The sequence below is a fragment of the Columba livia genome, chromosome Z (genome assembly GCF_036013475.1).
Source record: "Columba livia isolate bColLiv1 breed racing homer chromosome Z, bColLiv1.pat.W.v2, whole genome shotgun sequence".
Lineage (NCBI taxonomy): Eukaryota > Metazoa > Chordata > Aves > Columbiformes > Columbidae > Columba > Columba livia.
The window spans coordinates 83,499,537-83,519,079 of NC_088642.1; the positions used below are offsets into that span (position 1 = coordinate 83,499,537).

Genomic DNA, 19,543 nt, shown 5'->3' on the forward strand with positions numbered 1-19,543 from the left:
GTGGAGAAACCCCCATGGTCCTTCGCAACAGGACAAACCTTCCCAAACCATCACAGGAGCAGCTGGTTGCTGGAGATGAAGGGAGGGATGGGTTGACTACAGTTCCCCTCAACAAATTAAGTAGTTGTGCTGGATAAACCGATGCACTTCTGATTTGACACGTCTAATTAAAACGGCAGACTGGCACAACAGCTAGGGTATTCTTATTGCTTTCTCTTAAAAAACATCCTCTGTGACACAGAACAAGAAAGCATTCTACTTTGTTTAACAGAAAACTATGTTCTACAAAAGAGACTCTTATTTCTAAGTCACACTTTCAGCTGTTCAGCAGCAAACTACACAAAACATCAAACAAAAGTGGCTGCAACCCTGTAAATGTGTACACAAATGCACACATATCTGAATACAAATAAACACACAGCACCACTAGCCCTCTATCCCTTCACAGCACTGAGCTATGTTTTAATTCATGCAAAAACTGATACTGTGAACTGCTATTTCAGAAAACCAACAACAAATTTACTCACAACTTGGTTGCAACACCCAGTATAAACTGAAGTTTTGTGTGTATTGGAGGAAAATGTTTTCTAAACATGTTATCTAAATTGCCTTGCCTTAACAGCCTGTAAAATTCAGATGCCTATTTCTGTAAGACTGAAAGCAATGACAGCAGAAAAATAACTCATTCCTGACTGTATATAGTTATCTGGCATTATCTCTACTAAAGAACAAGAAAAAAGCTTTATTTTCTGTCATCCAGAAATAACTTCCTTTTCAGAAGCAAGATACAAACCAGGAAGATCTGCTTTTGACATGTTCCTAGTACAGAACTGCTCCGGTTAAACCAGCACTACTGGAATGTACCATAAATACCTTCACAGAATTATCTTTTCTCACTGCATAGAAACTTGCAACTGCACTGAAGACAGGCACAGGGTTTCAATACAGTCTCATAAGTACAATTACTCACCAGGGACTTCAGACAAATGGGGCAAAGACGTTTGCAGGCAGCAACTGTAATCGGGAGCACTTTGATCTGAAGAAAATGCTTCCAAAAACTGGAAATTACATTAATCCCAACCCATATTCAGGTCAAGTTTACAATCAAAAACACAGAACAACACAGAGTTCCCCACTAGTGAAGGTCTCAAAGTCTCTGAACAAGACCAAGAGTGTGTAACTGTCCTTTTTTTTTAAAAGACATTTTCTTGCCTGATTTTTAATATTCTTTATACCAGCTGGTCACACAAAGGCTTCCTATTGACAATGGTTAAAATGCTAAGTCCACAAATAGTTAACCCAAAATCCAGGGTAAGTACTGCAACAATTAACGGCAAAGTAGAATCTCCTAGAAAATAAAACAAAACAACACACAAACCACATCTTGTGATGAGAAGGACAGTCAAGTGTTAACCACATAACTTTTGATCTTCATTAGGAAAACCTACAAACATCTAAGAGACCGTTATCAGTTCTGATAGGTTTATGCACATTACTATTTTTCCCTAAGAAACCCCACAGCCTTTCAGGTATTATATTGTTAGTGAAAGCTCCTTAATTCAACCAAAACATCTACTGCGTAACCTCTGATAGAAGAATAAGGTGCAAAGTAATGACCACACACATCTTCTGCAGTCATCTATCCAACAGCTAAATACCCATATTGGAGCATCTGGGGGAATGAGACCCTCAGCCCACCTGCAAGATGCCAGTTAAGGAATAATTCAAAGTTCCTAATTTTGAACATGGCAAAAAGTAGGTACTTTTTACTGAGAAGATTTGTAATGCTATTAGGCTTAACAGTCTGAAAGAAGCCATAATTAGAGTCATTTGATGTTCTTCCTATCTACAGCAAAGCCTAGATTGGTTGCATGATACGTTAAGACACTCTCCACATGTCTTGACCCAAAAAATGTTTAAATACAGGAAAAAAATAATTGATACATTCCACAGACAAAAGGTGCAATAGATACACATGTAGATAATTTTCACGTTAGTGATGACCAGCAACGCAGAATTCCACATTGGGAATGACAACTGATGTTGACATGGGAGACCATGGTCTCATGATACAAGATCACAGCACTTCACAGGGGTGAACATTTTCACAGTTGCAGACCTTGATATACTGATCAGGCCTCTCAAGAACTTCATGGAAGCCCCAGTGATGGCAGACAGTTGGCATTGTCATTCTGCGGCTCTCAGAAATAGCTGGGGATGGCAGAAAACACAAGTTCCAGAGTGCAAACAAAGGTTTTGAGATAAGAAAAAGTTCTAACCAACTCAGAAAATCTACTGTTCCCAATGGAGAAATCAGCTGTAGGGTGGAATATAGTTTGCAAGGACAAGTACCTGTTGTAGAACAGGAGGAGGCCCAGTCCTCTCATAGCAAAACTCACTGTTGCCTGGTCCATAGAAAATCAAGCCAATCTTTCAGAAACCTGACCGACTGTTCGCATTTTAGCTCCATCACTGGCTGCTGGAGGATGAAAACGTGATAGAGCAACCAACTCAGAAGTTCTCAGAAAGGTCCTGAAATGCTGTGAAAATGGGGACTGGACTGTACGAGTGTCCTTAAGAATACATCTGAATCTCAAACTGATTATTAAATATCAGAGGGGGGAAATACCTTTGCAAACAGAACAGACAAAGCCCACCCACCATGGTGGTACTGATTTCCTAAGTAGGGATGAACCTTCTGTGAACAGTGGGATCCACCAAGGGCACATGTCTCCATCATCACACATCAGCTTGGGGCCAGCATCGCCAAATGCTGGGTAAAGTGGGAAAGTCCTTTTGAATGAGCATTATCCAGTGCATCTCTGGCAAGTATCAGAGAATGACAACTCCCAGCTCCAGGATAACCCCTAACATCATAAATAACTGATAAGGGCCAGAGAAAATGGAAGAGAATGCCAACAGCTTTCCAACAGAATGCCTGTCTGCTCCACAGTGAAGTAACTATGAAGCTGTGCAGCCGAGGCAGCAGCAAATGTAGAGCATTTTCCCACAAAAGCTACTATTTATTTTCTTTTGGCACTTTGCATTGATGGGTTCTTTTTCTAAAATATATGTAAATGGTTATTAAGCTGCACATTACAATGCCCAAGTTTCAGGCAGGGAACCGATGCCTAACTTTTGATAACTGCTGGAGGCTCTGTATCAACCTTCCTTTTTTGCAAGTGGATACACGTTCTCTTCTAGTCTTCCAACAGCTTTTTTTTAGTAAATCACAATATAAGAGAACTCCATTTATTGAAAAGTGTGCACAGCCCACAGGCTTTGAGCAAACAGTTCTCAGTGGGTGTATGGGGCACCATCGCTACTCTACTCCATCAGTTACTGAAGATCTCATAATATTGTACAATTAGACATGGTCTGTTAACACAGCTTTGTCATCCAGAGAGGGATGAGGAAAACTGAGTTATTACCTGTTTTAGCCCTTGTGTTTTTTATAGGGGCAGCTCATAGTTCAAGAATTGACTCTTGAGAAAGATGCTTCCTGTCTCAATTCGTAAAGAGATACAGTTCTGATTCATTAATAATTTTTAAATATAGTCTATCATTACAATGATGCCCAAGGAGTCCCAAAATTTTGCAAGTGGTGAAAACTCCTCCTAAATGACGCCAGTAATAATGAAGTACATGTAAACCATTATCATTCCTATCAACTCTCAGTTTCAGAAAGTCTTCCTAGAATGGGGAGAACAAACATAGGTAAATGTTGTATTTCAGTAGGCAACTGCTCACCTTCTCTCACAAATTTATGCTATGAAAAAAAGTTTGGTCCCTTCCATAACAAAAATAGTGCCATTATCACAAAAAGCATCATGCACAACTCTCAAAAGATTAATTTGTTTTAGCATCTTCAAGAAAAACAAGAGTATCAGCATAGTAATTGAGAAATTTCTGGAAGCAAAATAATACGTGAGTGTCCACAAAGCTAGCATCATCCCAACCAGGGAAGCTACATGTGGAAGGAAGATATCAAAATGTAAATCTAAAAATTCATATACAGTCAGGACAATAGGAATAAGCATTCCCATCAATCCACATCTTCTGACAAAGCCATAACCTAGTATAAATAGGTCAGTTCTGCTACAATGGCTTCAAACAAGGAACAAGACCCCGTCAGCTCAGGAGAACCAGCACTGGTGACAGGTGAACGTCTTTGACACCACCTACACCTTCCCCATCTTTGTGATGCACGTAAGTACTGTGAGATTATTTCTCCTCCCTGGAAGATTTTATGAACATGACAGGGCTCCGTTGCACAGCTGCACTGGCACAGTCCCTGCCCAGCCACCACCAGCACCAGGTGACAACACCTGGTGAAGGTCACATGAGAAACTGAAGCAGCAGACACCTCCAAACCCCAAATGCCTGCTGTGAATTCGGTCACGCTATTGACCAGTAGCCTCTGCTGAAGTCTTCCATCCCAGGCCTGAGCTGCAGGCAGAGGACCTGCTGTTCCAACACAGGCACACTGATGTCCCATCAGATGGAGAGGACGTTGACATCTTGCGTTTCTGTCACTGAGCCCCACAGTGAATCCCACAAAGGGAAACATAATGCCAATTCCACAAGGTAAAATAGAAATTAAGAAATAAACAAATCAACCGACTGTTAAGTACCGATTTTTAAGGACAAGTGAGGCCAGGGATTTGGAGAAATGAAGTGCTCTGGCTCAAGCTGCCGCTGGAGAAGTGTTACCCCAAGAGTTACTCCTTCTCCTACAGCATCCATGTTGCTGTAGTAGCTCCACGTCTGCCTCATTCATCACTGTTGACTTGAAGTTCTTCAGTTCAAGTGCACTGACACATGCCCAGACACAGCAGGGTAAGAGGAATAATTGATTTTCATCCACAAGCAGAAAGAAATCCCATGTATACTCCTAGATAATTAAAACTGTCTCAAATGTAAGTGGGATCCCAGAGGAGACACTTTCATTGTGCCACAACTGATAGAGCCCCAGCTGTGTGTGCATCCTGGTGGTTTCCCTAGCTGGGTTAATCTCTTCAAGGAGGATTGTCAAACAGAATGAAACTTTGACACTCAAGGCAACCTGGTCAAGTGTGATGAAATTCACTGTGGATCATCCTCCCTGATCTGATTTCCTACTCTGTCCACAACTTTCATTTTTATTTCAGAGGGAAACTGAGCAAAAACTTCCCAGATGCACAAGTGAGAAGCGAGTACTCATAGTTCTGGAGCTAATATTAGAAAAGAGCATGCCACTCTTCATTAATTAATAAATAACTAATAGTATGCAAAATATTTCTAGAGCAAATTTTATTATTATTACCTTACTTGTGAAAAACTTTATCAACAGGCTATCTTATCCCATGGGAACATGGAGCTAATTATTGGCCTGAGCCTTTACTTGCCATAATTTCCCACAATTGTTTACAAAATTATCACCTCTGACTGAAAGGTAATTAAAAAATATATACTAAGTGCGTAAAAGGCCTTGATAAACTGATTAGAGAGTATCACTTTAAAACCTATTTTGAGTGTAAAATAAAACCCTAGAAAAAAGGTAATTAAAGGGAGTTTGGTGTGACCACTCCCTCCTTTTTTGTCAGCTTATTTTCAGTCTTAGGAGGTCACTCAACACTTCTTCTACTCCCCCTCAGCACTGCTGAAGCCACATTTGTTTTTCCTGTATTATGTATTTTCAAATGCTGGAGCAGGTTGCCCGGAGAGCAGCCCTGAAGATACCCAGCACCTGCTCTGTCATGGTCCTGGACAACCTGCTCTGAGCAAGAGGTTCAACCGGGACATTTCCAGGGGTCCCTGCAAACCTCGGCCACCCTGTGATTCTCTGTCACTTTGAAATATCACAATAAATGAAGTATATGCTGCCCTCAGCTACCTCTCCTCAAAGCATTCTACGCCTGGTTGGATGGGTTGCCATCCAGACTGACATCCCTCTCCACCCCTTCAGAACAGAGTTGGTCCAAGATACCAAGACACATATAAACCCTGAAAACTTCAAAACAAGTTTATATATATGCCTTGCATTTATGCTGTAGTGCTCACACACAGTGTGACCTAAACCTTTCCCCTGCACAGTAAAAAAACACGTTATTTTCAAAGGTGCAGCAAGATGTGTGTACAACAATATAAACATGAAGTGGTTTCCTGCGTGCACTTAAAAGTGTGTTTACCCGCACTCTCAACATCCCAAGAGTGCAACTGTTTTCAAAAACAAACAAGAAATGCTTCTTTAAGCAGTATAAATGAAACTAATTAGATCTGACTTTCATCTGTGCAGAATTATTCAGTTCCCAGGACAAGCAAAAAGAACAAGCACTCTTGTGCTGTTTTGGTTTCAAGAAGATTATTGGAAGCTACACAGGCTGTCTGAATAAATTTTTGCAAGTGTACATGCACTTCCACTCATGAACACATGATGAAAAGACAAACTAAATGGGGAAATAAAAGCAGTCTGTAAGGGGATGAAAATACAATGAAAATGCTAAAATTATATACTTTTTCTGTTTAAAAAGACCCTAAAATTCCTAAAACTATCCAACCATGAAGCACTAAAATTAGGTATGTGTTTTGTTTTTCAATTTTTTTCGAAGATTAAGTCTCAGGTAGATGCAGCACTATCCTAATTTCTGGCTGCTAGCACTTCTGTCATCTCTACAGAAATTTGTAATATCACGCACAAAAATCCTCACACTTGCCTGAAGAGTGCAGAATTACACCGCAAGTTATGTCAAACATGACACATGAAGGATAAGTCAATTGGGAACTAGAGACAGATGTCATGTCCATGTCAAAGATGATCTGTGAATGAGCTGTCTCTGTTTCAAAATGAGATAAATACCTGAAGCCAACATATGTGCCATATGCATAATTCCCTCAGAAAAAAATATTATCTTCAGTAATCATACTTAAAAATACATTGTTCACGTTTTCACAACAGAAAAACATACTAAAATATTCTAACTTAATTTTCCATATTATTAATAATAATAAATTATGTAAATATATGCACACTTCAGGTAACATAGGTTATTCAGAAGTAGTTTCATACTTAAATTCTATGACAAAGTTATATTTTCGATTTTTGAAAATATAACAATTAGAACATGGCATTTGAATTGTCTTGAATCAGTTTTGAAGTAAATACAACAACATTGTCACTACCATAAAATAACACTAAACTGCTCCGAAGAGGAACTTCCTTACTGTTGCTTGTGCTCAATTTCAAAAGACTGAGGTTATGAAGATAACACTGGTCTGTTAAATTAAAATGGCAAAAGCATTTAGAAAATAAGATTCCGGTTTTATACTCAAAGCTAGATTTACTGACCAAGTGCTGCCTATATGTTTAAATATGCTCAATTACCATCAAGGAGTGACAGTGCATTACAGCCACAAATTCCACAAACGGCTTAGTAGGAGAGCAATTCAAAAGGAGGAATGATGGTCTTCAAACTATCCAACATGCAAGTAATTAAATAAACGGACTCTTCTGCTAATGCGGAGAATTCAGCAGAAGAAAAACAACAGTGAGATCTCAGAAAATCTGAACTGTTGCAGACATCAGTGTATCTGTGAGCAGGTGATGCTCCTCCGTGTGATTTTGTACACTAAACCGAACAAACAGTTTTCCTCATTCTGTATTATCTACTTAGGACATGCAGTTTCCATGAAATGCAAACATCTAATTATTTCCAAAACAGAGTTTTAAATTACCTAAATTTTAAAGCAGGATGCATATAATAGTATACCAGAGCATGTATCACTTTATAAAAAACCTGAATTCCTACCTTACCAGGTCCAAATTGAGAAGCTCCTCCAGCTTTCACTTATCTAGAAATAGCATAACATGAGCAAGTTAAACATCTTTTGCTTCACAAAGACACTTGCAGGTCTGAATTAGCGTTCAGGGCTGACGGCTGCTCGGTAACAGTGCTCACCTGCAGCTGGAAGCAACAGCTCTGAGCAAACACCAACTGAACTGCAGCGACTCAGAATGAAACTCAGACCAGATATGAGTGTTTCAACACATATTCAGAGGAAATGACTCAACTATCTCCACATCTTCAAGCAGTAAAAGCTGCTTCCTCCCTCCTGCCTCTCGGCAGATGATGGTGTAAACTGAAGCTTTCTGTGGTTTATTTATTAAATATTGGTATGAAACAAATACTGAAGCTCAAGCAGTGAGCACTGCATTGTAGATCATCCCTACACTGACTTCTTTTTCAAATAATACCTTGAGTGGAGACACACTAAACTTAAATGTGTGTTTAATATATGCGTATAGAAGTATTCAATGAATTTCCACCCTAGCATATTAACTCTGAAGATATTTTGAGATGATTTAAATGTTGTATTCAGATAGCACCTGATATTAGTCTCATAACATTTCAGAAAAATTCCTTCTTGGCCATTACAGAAATAACAGAAACTGAAAGAGAAGGAATCGAGATAAGAAGGAAGCAATAAAAATGCAGACGTTATCCAATTGCATTTCAGTATACATCCAGTTAGGACTGGACAACTATTCCACAACAGGATACACATCATTATTTGTTTGATGTTAGAGCCTGTCCAGTCTCACATACCTTTAGCACAACACTTAATTTATTTCTTTAATCTCTACCCACTGAAGAAAATCTTGCTTCAACTTAGTTTGAATCTTGAATATGGAAAGTGAAACATCTCTCCTTAAAACTTCTATATGTCTTTTACATTTTGCAGTCATTTCTGTTCCTCTGGCACCCCTCTGTATCAGACCACTTCTGAACTACAGGTTCTCAGTTTTCTGGGGCTCGGTTTCTCTGCTGCAAATATAATATTCCATGGGTGATGAGAAATGAGCACCACTTGGAAATGTGGGTTCTCCCTCCCTAGACATCTCCATTCCACAAGGACAAAGCTGGATGCTTGGGACCATGGAGAATGTGCAAGTCCAGATGTAAATCCAGTGGTGTGATTTTGAAATACTAGTTTTTAAACTTCATGGTTAAGCAGGGAGCACACAGCAGATGACAACCAAGTTGGCAAACCACTTTTCTCAGGAAGTCATATTTTAAACAATGAAATAACTGATTTAATATATATATCTTTAACAGCTGTAATGAAACACCATTAAGAATTACAGATTCTTCCCTCAACAGCCCCTTGTCTCAGAGGACTTCGGTGGGATTAGTCATATTGCAGAGTAACCAACTTGAACACTAGACCTAGGCAGAATGTTCTACCTTTCTCTTAAAGTTTAGCTTATCACTTCAAAATGCTGGAGTTACATATGCTTTTGGCATTCACTTTAGGAAAAAGAAAAAAAAAACATCCCTCCAAAAGATAAAAGAGCACATACCAGAATTACTCACCTAAGGATGGAGGCTTTGGACAGACTTGGATGAGCAGTGGTTCAGAGAAATAAGGGAAATCATAGGAAATAGGTGCAGAAGAAACCTCAAGAAGTCATCACTCCCATGGCATGAAGAAAGAACACGTGTGTGACATGTATATGACACACATATATATGACCACATATATGAAACTACTGAAATCTTCATGCCGAGAGACAAGTTACATTTTGGCAAACTCCTCTCTACCAGCACCCCAAAGTAACTTAGGAGAACTCATTGATAAGGAGTAAAGCATCTACTACCTCTACTGCAAGATATATTTTCCTGAAATCAGCAAAGGTTTATTCTATAAAATGATAGGGAGTGATGGTTTTGTTAAGATAAGGATCTGTGTAGCTTTTGTGGCTTCAGATACACACACCTGCCCTTGCCCATACTTTTTAATCCCTCTATGCCTCATTTTTGACCCCTGGAAGCAGCGTAATAATTCTCCCTTACTTTGCAGAGGAACGGCAGAGCACTCAGGTAATGCTGTGAAAGGAACCATGGAAGGAATAGCAACATTCATTATCTACTGGACCATAGTTCTGGAGAACAATTAATTCATGGATAAGTAGCACATATGCTGCCATTCCCATTTAACAGCAATTTCCAGAGAACCTCACACATTTGCCATGGAGGAAAAGTACGCAATGGAAGACAACGCTCTACAGAAAGCAAGAAGAAATTGTAAGGCATACATTTTTTAAAGCAATGTAATCTATCAGTGCTGTCTGCCTTCAAACCAGTAAACCCCATCTGCTCCAAAATAATAAATTCTAAAAGGCAGTTTCTTATGTATGGTCAAAATCCATCTGGGAAGAGCTCTTCATAGATATGGCTTGAAATATGGTAAAACAGCCATCACTTTTTATGTGGTTAAAAGAAGGGGCTTTTTTATGGATGCCTGGATGAAAAGGTCTGGTACTGAGCACCCCACACACAATGATGCGCATCTCCCACAATGGTGACAGAAAGTCTCTTTTTAATATACTGTTTTATTCTCTTCAGAATGTGCACATCATGATGTACTGTTACACTAACAAACATTTTGCAAATTTGGTTTTTTGAAACCCTATTACAATGGCTGAGAAATGAGTTATCTGGAAGGCAAAAGGTCACGTAGCTCTCTGCTATGAGAAATTAAACAGCAGAAAATGGACCTGCAACACCGAGTAAAGTGTATTTAAAACACACATTTTCTAATGAAGTTTATAGACCAATAAATACGATAAAAATGTTTCCTACAGAATCCACGTGTGCATTTCAGTTAGATAATTTAGCTTTTGAAATGATCATCTGACAAGGTTCATCAATCATATGAAGAAATAGTAAACTGTGATTAACTACAACCAAATCTACTCATTTGAGTAAAGCATTGTACATCGACCCAAAACAGTGAAACAACTTATTTAAGCTGTTCCACTTACACAACAATTATGTTATTTTTCTTAAATGAAAACATGAGCTTTACAGCTGAAAACTTTATGGCTTCACGAGCAGCCCCCAGCTTCCCACAGTTTGCTGCACTATTCAAAAGCAAAATAATACCTAAAAGAGTTTTATAACATTACTTCCTGATTTGTCCTTTTAAATTAATACAGAATTAATGAGATAGCTCTTGTTGGTATTGGTCCGATAAGGGGAAACTAATTTTCAGTTCACGAAAAGACAGCAATTTTAACGCTGTAACAGCATCTGATTAGAAGGATACAAGCACATTGCATTCAATATTAAACTGACAAGTACTGTATTTCTTTCAACTCAAGAACTTTCCTTAATGTAATAGCATTTTTTTTTTTCTTCATTTCACAGAATGCAGATACTTTCACTGGTGAGTTCCCAATCTTGTAGCCACATGCAAATTTGAGGATGCTGATGGTCCAGTGCTCCTTCCTTTGCTCGCTCCCTGGGGCTTTAATTTCATAACTGAGAGACAGGATTGAAACCATCACCATTAGCAGCAACGGTTAACTACAAATAACGGTACCAGAACCATGATGCAGCTAGTGTGAATAATTTATGTGAGCTAAACTACTAATGCCAATTTCCCAATACCTTGACTAATGCCTCTGTTTTCCTCTGCCTAGTGACAGCATACTTCATCTGAATTTCTTATTAATTACATCTGCCCACATTGGTTATTTTTCCAGATGAAATAAAATACACCTTACTAAGATATTGAGCTTCCTACCGAAACATCAAAAAAACAAACAAATTAAAACAAAACATACAAATGAAACAAAAACCCCCACAATTTTACTGAGTATATAGGCCTTTACAGGTCTCCACCCTTACCCCTATGGATCACTAAGGAGTCAGATACTGTCAGCTGGAAAGAAAACTGAAACCTTGTACTTGTGGAAGCCTTGGAAGTGATTATTCTATCATCTGCCAGGAGGAGAAGACGTGGCTTCTCATACCTGCCTGCCTGTTATACAAAAGAATCATAGAATACCAGGTTGGGAATGACCTCAGGGATCATCTGGTCCAACCTTTCTTGGCAAAAGTACAGATGACAAGGATGAAGATGCCCTTGACACAAATCAGGGCAAGAATTTCAAACGCGAGTACCCCAACTGCCTTTCCGAGAACTTCACAAAAAACCTGGTTAGAAGGGATTTCTGCAGAGAAGAGGAGCAGCAAGCCTGGAAGAGATGGAAAAGATCACCTATGAATTTCCCAGGGAAGACACTATCTACCAAACAGCCTGCTAGAACTGGGCTATCTGGTATCCGTCCCACTTTCATGCTGCCAGACAAGAGAGAGTAAAAACGCTTATCACAATATGTTCACAAAAGAATAGCCTGAGGTGGGGGGGGATATCAGAGAAACTGTTACATCAACGTTTAGCAGAGAAAAATACAAATACGCAATATTTAGACCAAGAGGAGTTCTAGGAGGCCTGGAAGAGCTGCTGGAGATGGACGTTGACACTGGCACCCTGTCCTGTGCCACCACGTCAGGAAGAGACCACGCTTCACTGAACCCATTACCTGTAAGGAGTCAGCAGCCTATACAACAGTCAAGCTGACAATAAATCTTCTAAGCATCAGAAAGATCATATGGTAACATGCTTCTATAGAGAAGCACAGAAGAATAAAAATTAAAAACAGTTAGACAATAAGACAATGGCATTATTTGGTTTCCCACATTTTACATTGGTAATACAGTTTATACCAGTTATTTCATCCTCTGTGGTATATAAATACTGAAACGTTCTGGGATTCCACAGGTATATGGCAGTTCTGCTCACCTACTGCTGATACAGAGTGGCACGCACTTGTGCTTTGCTCATCTGAAAAGAAGGTATTTGCATGACAGACACACCAAAGCTGGCAAATTCTGAATGCGGTCACCAAAACCAAGCTGGTGCCCTGCCACGATGGGATGAGTGGCTCGTGGGGTGAAGGGAGGCTACAGGTGGTGTTCGTCTCTCCCAGAGAGGTGGTAGATGAACCATCCCTGGAGACACCCCAGGCCAGGCTGGACGGGGCTCTGAGCAACCTGAGCTGGGTCAAGATATCCCTGCTCATGGGTTAGACTGGGTGAGATAGGAAGGTACTTCCAACCCATTCTATGATTAAGAAGGCTTTTGTTACTATGTCCTGTAATACCCTCGTTGAGGAGCTGACAAAGCTGCCTACATGGACGGAAGGGCAAGATGAAAACTGACTGTACCATCAGGCTCAGAGTGGTGTGACCAGCAGCACAAGGTTCAGCTGCAGGCCAGTCACCACCAGTGTACACCAAGGAGCAATATGGGGGCGGGTATGCTCAGCATCATCTTTAATCACCCGGAGATGGGGCAGCATGTGCCCTCATCATTCACAGATGATGCAAAATGGATCCCTGCCATCCCCAGGGATCTGAACAGGCTGGAAAAAGGGGGAAGCACTACCATCTACAGTGAAGGTTCTGGGATCCTAGTGGACACCAAGCTGACCACAAGCCAGCAACCTGACCTTGCAACAAAGCAGACCAAGGGTCTCCTGGGCTGCATGAGGCAAAGCTTTGCCAGTAGGTCAAGGAGGTGATCCCTCCCCTCTGCTCAGCACTGGTGGGGCCACATTTGTAGTGCTGTGTCATGAGCTCCCCGATATTTAAAACAAACAAACAAACAAACAAACAAGCCAAGTCACAAAGTTACTGTAACGAGTCCAGCAAAGGACCACAAAGACCACAGAATCATAGAACGTCCTGAGTTGGGAGGGATCCACAAGGCTCATGGAGTCCAACTCCTGTTGTTGCAATGACAACCCCACAGGTCACCCCGTGTGTCTGAGGATGTTGTCCAGTCTCTTCTTGAACACTGTCAGGTTGGGGCCGTGACACCTCCCTGGGGAGCCTGTTCAGTGTCCAGCACCTCTGGGGGAAGAACCTTTTCTGGACGTCCAACCGACCCTCCCTGGCACATCTTCTGCCATTCCCTTGGGTTGGAGTGTCTGTCGCATGAGAGAGGCTGAAAGAGCTGGGACTGCTCCTCTGGCAGAAGGAAAGACTTGGGGAATCTTGCCCATAGGTATAAATACCAGATGGGTGAAGTATGGAAGATGGAGTCAGGTTCTTCTCAGCTGAGCCCAGCATGGCAACAACAGGCAACATGCACAAAATGAAACAGAGAAAACTCTATTTGAACACGAGTTTAAAAGTTTTTTACTGTGATGGTGGTCAAACACAAAACCAGGTTGCTTAGAGAGGTTGTGGAGTTTCCATCTCTGAAGACACTCAAAACCCAACTGGACACAGTGAGGGCCAAACACCTCTGGGTGGCCCCTGTTTTGAGCAGGCTGGATGAAATTATGTCAAGATGTCCCTGACAACCTCAGACACTTGGTGCTTCTGTGGAAACCTTCAGGTTTTATCCGATAATGTAAAAGGAAAAGAAATGTTTGGGGACTCACTGATTAGGATCTCATTTTTCAAGACAGTTCAAACTAATAGTCTTCCTATATTTCATTATGAAGTAATCACTGATACTAAATTAATGAACCATATAATAAAAGTAAATTTAAAAAAAAAAAAAGGAAAATGCATATTAAGGATAGAAATAACAAATGTAAATTCCTATTTTATCACAAGCTATTAAAATATCTGTTTTCATATGCTCTAAGCTGTATCCAGATGTTTTTGCACACAAATGTGTACAATAACACAAACAGTATGTACAAAAATGTAACAAGCTAGATTATTTAACATGCTGGTTTCCTGAACACTTTAATCATTCAGTGACTGCTTTGATAAAAATGACAGAATGATGCATTATCTTGCTCCGTAAAGTATTCTGAAATTTCTCATTTAGCTCAGCAGACTGCTGTGCACAGAAACGCTTCGTGGCACCGTTCACATACGTGTGGTTCCTTCACTCACTACAACACTCATATTTGGAAACCAAGGGCTTGTTCATAAACCCTGTGCAGTGGAGTCTGTTCAAGCCACGAGCTGTGAATCTGCATAACAATTTAAAGATTTGCTTTGTTTCAATTACAGTTGTGTTTCTGCTCACTTTAAAGGTACAAATGATCAAACGGTAGGTAGGCTTAAGGACAAGGTCAGGCTTTGGATTTAGTAATCTGACAAAATCACACCCCTAAAGTATAAAGTTAGCCCATCACATTCTCTTATACATAGTTTTAATGCAAAAGATGACCTTGGTTGTTCAATAAAGGTGACCATTTTTATTATTGGCCTAATTACTATTTGATTTAGACTGTACTCTGTTTTAGACCTCACCATTAATTTTCAGATACTGTGCTTTAAAATTTTGAGGAGAACTGACAAGCAGGATTTCGTAAATTAGAAAGTTTTGTCAACCTGAAACACCAACTTACATGTCAAATTGGATTTTTTTTTCTGATTTAGCAGAAGGATAGCATCTATCACAATTTGATATTCATGGAACACTGTCAAATACAACTTAATACATTTAAATAGTCATACCCTCTTTTTAATCGTCACCAATTACTGGTGCAGATTTCTAAATTTCCTTTACCTGACTGGTGTGCATACACCAACCTCTGAAGAGTCACTCTGGGATGACATTTGACTTTTCAGCACTATGAGAAAGTCAAGCTCACAGCAATTGTGTGTTTCCAGGGTCATAGAAAGGGGAGCAAACAAATACAGCCCCTAGACCAAGCTGCCTGAGCAGCTGATTCGTGCTTGGAATCAGAGGGAAACGTAATTTCCCTCCTTTCCACTAGACCTAAAGTTTTCACAGCTTCAGGTAACTTAAACTGTGTGCAGCCTACAGAAGAGAGAAGGGCATAAATCGACTGCATGTTCCTCCTGAAAAGCACAGTAGAAGCTTTGCTTGACATAGAAAATATGTAACCAATGCCAACATAAACACATTACAGGCAAATGCACTCTAGAAAGAGTCATCATGTCCCAAAGTACTCAGCACCAAACTGTACTGAAACACATTCTTTTTAATTTCTTACCAGGAAAAGCTAGCCAAAAAAAAAAAAAAAAGTAAAAAGAAGAAAAATAAAGAGTGTTTCTTCCTCTAAAGAGGAAGAAACTGCTGAATCATGCAAATGCAAAATGCATTTTGATGCATTTAAAACTTAGGTCCAAAAAGGCAACAATAAGAGCTAATGGAGTTCTACTTATTTATTTATATATTTTAAAATACCTTTATTTATTCTCAATTAGGAATTTAGTTTCATTGCTCATGCATTATGGAAGATAATGTCTATAGCATTTATAATATATTGACTCCTGGAAATATTCCTCCAGGCCATTTTGGATTAGATATATTGAAACCCATTCTAGAACTTCATTACCAAATCAGTTTTCATTCATGTCTGTTAGAGAAGTGAATACAAGTTCAGGTGATTTTGGTTGCACTACTGCCTTGCTGTATAAACCAGACAATCTGTTCAGGTATATTGTCCCATAAACACTCTTAAGTCTCTGTCTCAGTTCCCATGCAAAACAGTTTAATATCTCTTTTCACATCTTCACACAAGTGCGATAAGGCAATTCCTACCTGAAATAATCAGGCAGTATTTCTAGCAGAATTCACATCTTGTTTTGCTTTGTTTGGTTTTGTTTTTCCTGTCCTCTGGCTTGGACAACATACTTGATGTGTTTCCTGTAACATCCTTTGGGTCAATCTCTCTGTGTATTCCTTTTGCCTAATTTATCATCCCTCAAATAATGGGAATTCCTGGGGGAAGAAATCTACTTTGATAGCAGCATGAGAGGCAAAGCTACCATAGACCTTAACACTTATTTCACGTGCTGTATGAGAAATTAAGGCTTTTGTCACCTAACCCAAGAGCTGTCTAACTTCTTGCAGATGGATTTCACAGACAGACCTGTAGGTTTTCACTTGGCAGCACAAGTCGCAGGACTCTGGCCTGGAGACTTGAACAAGTCAGTTTGCGCTTTGTAAATTAAGTGGAAATCACAGCTAACACGCAACAACACAAACAGATTAAATCCTTACATTTTCCATATTAAGAGGTACATACTTTACTTGAAATTTCTGTTTCTGTTCCTGTCACCTGTAAAATAAATCTTGCAGCTCAGCTGACTAAAAAACTACCCAGAGATCACATAATAAAGAGCTACTGAAATGCTTATGGGAAGGGAACTCCTGGTAAAGAACAAAACTTAATGTAACCTCTCATTTAGAATGTATTGATGCAATTGTATTTCTACACGTGAGATGTTAACATCTTAGTAGAAATTGTAGGTCTAGAAACACAATCTTGAATAGCACAATTTTGAAATGTCCCAACACTTTGTAACCCAACTGAAACTTCCAGTATTTGTGTAGAGAACCAGGGGATGCAAAAATGTTTAAAACACACACACGCACACTTGCAATTGTGCTGGTGATTTCTTCTTCCTTATAGCCAAAGGCTTTGTTAAATAAGTACCCATTAAAGATGACATGGAAATGAATCTTGTACAAGGTCTTGCACTTTACCTAATTTGAAAAACCACTAAGGATTTTGAAATAACCAGTTATTCATGTAAATGATAGACTATCTACTTATAGTTATGTACTTACGTACTAAGGGAGCTGTCATCTTACTAAATGCTATTGGCATTTATGAAAAAGCTCTGTGAAGAACAAACCACCTCAGTTCAGATTTGTAACCCTGGTCCAATGGAACACGGACATGAACTCGGTATAAGCAGACTCTTGAGAACTGGTTCACAGCTCTTTATTTTAACCACTGAAAAGGTACAGTGTACCTCCATAGCACAACAGAAAGATGCTCTATTTGTACAAGTTTTTCTTTTCCACTGGTTAAATATATATATATATATATATATTTAATATTATGGCTGAGGTTACAGTTCAGATGTCAACTGAACATGTGCTATGACAGATGTTTGGTTATAACAGAATCTCAAATTAAGAGAGAAGGAAGAAGGCCCAGGGAGCAGCATGACAGGGGACACTTCTGCTACAAAAGAAGTCATATAGAAAAAAAGAAAGGGGTCTGTGCTGAACTAAAATAGCCTGAAGTCATGCTAAAGCAACTAAAAGTAGGTTTGGAGTAGCTTTATAGACTTTTATCGATCACCTTGTAGAATATACCACGTCTGTCGATTACACTGCTTACAAACTTAAGCCACCTTTGTCTCCAGAACTGATTAAACAAACACCTCAGACAGCACAAATATTTCACTCCCCTAAGACGACCCTTTGCTTCCCTTGACTTGACAAAGGGGGTTAAACTTTATACTTTACTACAAAGCAGTCACCTTCAATACATCAAAGACATGACTGCCCTGAAAGTGCTCCAGTTGACCTTCAAGACGTCCCTTTTATAATAACCACAGTAAAGAGGATCAAAGCTGGGACATGGCCACTAGACAGAAAGCTACATAAAAACCGTCAGAAGTAATACAAAATTCATAAAGATACTTCCTCCAAATCAATCTGGCACCAGGTTTTAACTTTTGTATTAGAGCGTGATTTTTTGCGTAGTTTTGTGTGCAATTTCAACCAAGGACGGACATTATAAATAGCACTATATTGTGTAGAGGTAAGGAAGGAGGCAGCCAAGAGGTTTCCTCTGGATGTGGGATTTTGACGCTTTTTTCAAAGACAGAAATACCCACTTTCAGAAGCAGCGCTGGTCTGTGAAGTCCAAGGGCACCTCTCTGACATTCGTCTCTTCAGCTTAAGGAGGTGAAGGATGCAGAGTTTCTTGTGAAGGAAAATATTATTAATAATAATGAGGTGTTAATAGTAACTAACAGTTTAGTAGTAGGTGCCCTGTGTTACACAAGGAAGTGAAATGTGCAACTGAGGACCGTGCTTTCTGGTGTTAGGCCAGGCACTTCTGGAACTTGCTGCAAGAATTCCCAGAAAGCTTTAAGTGCTTCAGTGAATTTCAAAATCTATGTACGCTGTTTAATTGTTGTTACAAAGCTCCAGTATCAGAATGCTTAATCTTCTTTCCATTATCACCTTTCAATGAATTTTTAGATAATTTATCCTGGACAGTATGAACAGAATAAGTGCAAAAATATAAAACTATTCCTGTGTATTTTCTGTGCTAAATCTTATTCTTGAAAAAGGGAATGGCCATTTTCTTATTTTAGTAGCTTGCATACTTTAGATTTTCAAAGTGTTCCTCTATGATTGCCTGTATGGCTTTTTCTTTATTTCCATAATGATTTCTTCCAAATAATCAGAGAGCAGAATTTATCATGAGCTCCAGGGAAAGACTGAACCCAAGAGGTTTCAATAATTGAACAGATTGAGCAAAGCTTTGATTTTCTACAAGAGCCGTTTCCTAGTCTGGAAACCTGAAGAGCAACATCTTTTTCTACTCAAATAAAAAAAATACATTTATGACACTTCCTCAGGCTTCTTCCCAAACCTGTGCTGGATTCACAACATCTTTGTAAATGCAGATGTTAATGATGGAGACAGCATTACATCAAATAGTTGCTTCAGTGTTTTTCAAAGCACAGCATGTTTTATTCACTGGAATACTGAAGACTTTTCTGGAAGAGAACAGAGTGCAAGCCCTCTTCATCTCCTCCAAAAAAGCAAAACACCTCGGAAAAGCATCATTTTAACACGCTACATTTTAATTTGTTCTTTATAGGTAGGAATGCATACAATTTGTACAAATGCTTAATCTCAAGAAAAACCTTAAAGATGGTGTTTCGCTTAAAAAAGTCCAAAG

The 19,543-nt window shown here is 39.4% G+C and overlaps 1 protein-coding gene across 10 annotated transcripts in view; it reads right to left on the reverse strand.

Moving 5' to 3' along the window:
* MCTP1 (multiple C2 and transmembrane domain containing 1) overlaps nucleotides 1-19,543 on the reverse strand; it is a 275,168-nt gene that overhangs the window by 180,414 nt on the left and 75,211 nt on the right. The window contains exons 1-2 of one of the 10 annotated variants that reach the window (XM_065046970.1): nucleotides 7,938-8,024; nucleotides 7,788-7,830 (exon numbers count right to left, since the gene is read on the reverse strand). The exons of 7 other annotated variants lie outside the window; for them this stretch is intronic. The gene's annotated coding sequence lies outside the window, so the exon portion shown is untranslated. Of the gene's footprint in view, nucleotides 1-7,787; nucleotides 8,025-19,543 lie in introns of those variants that run through there. 2 more of the 10 variants (XM_065046971.1, XM_021291081.2) reach the window with 2 other exon arrangements.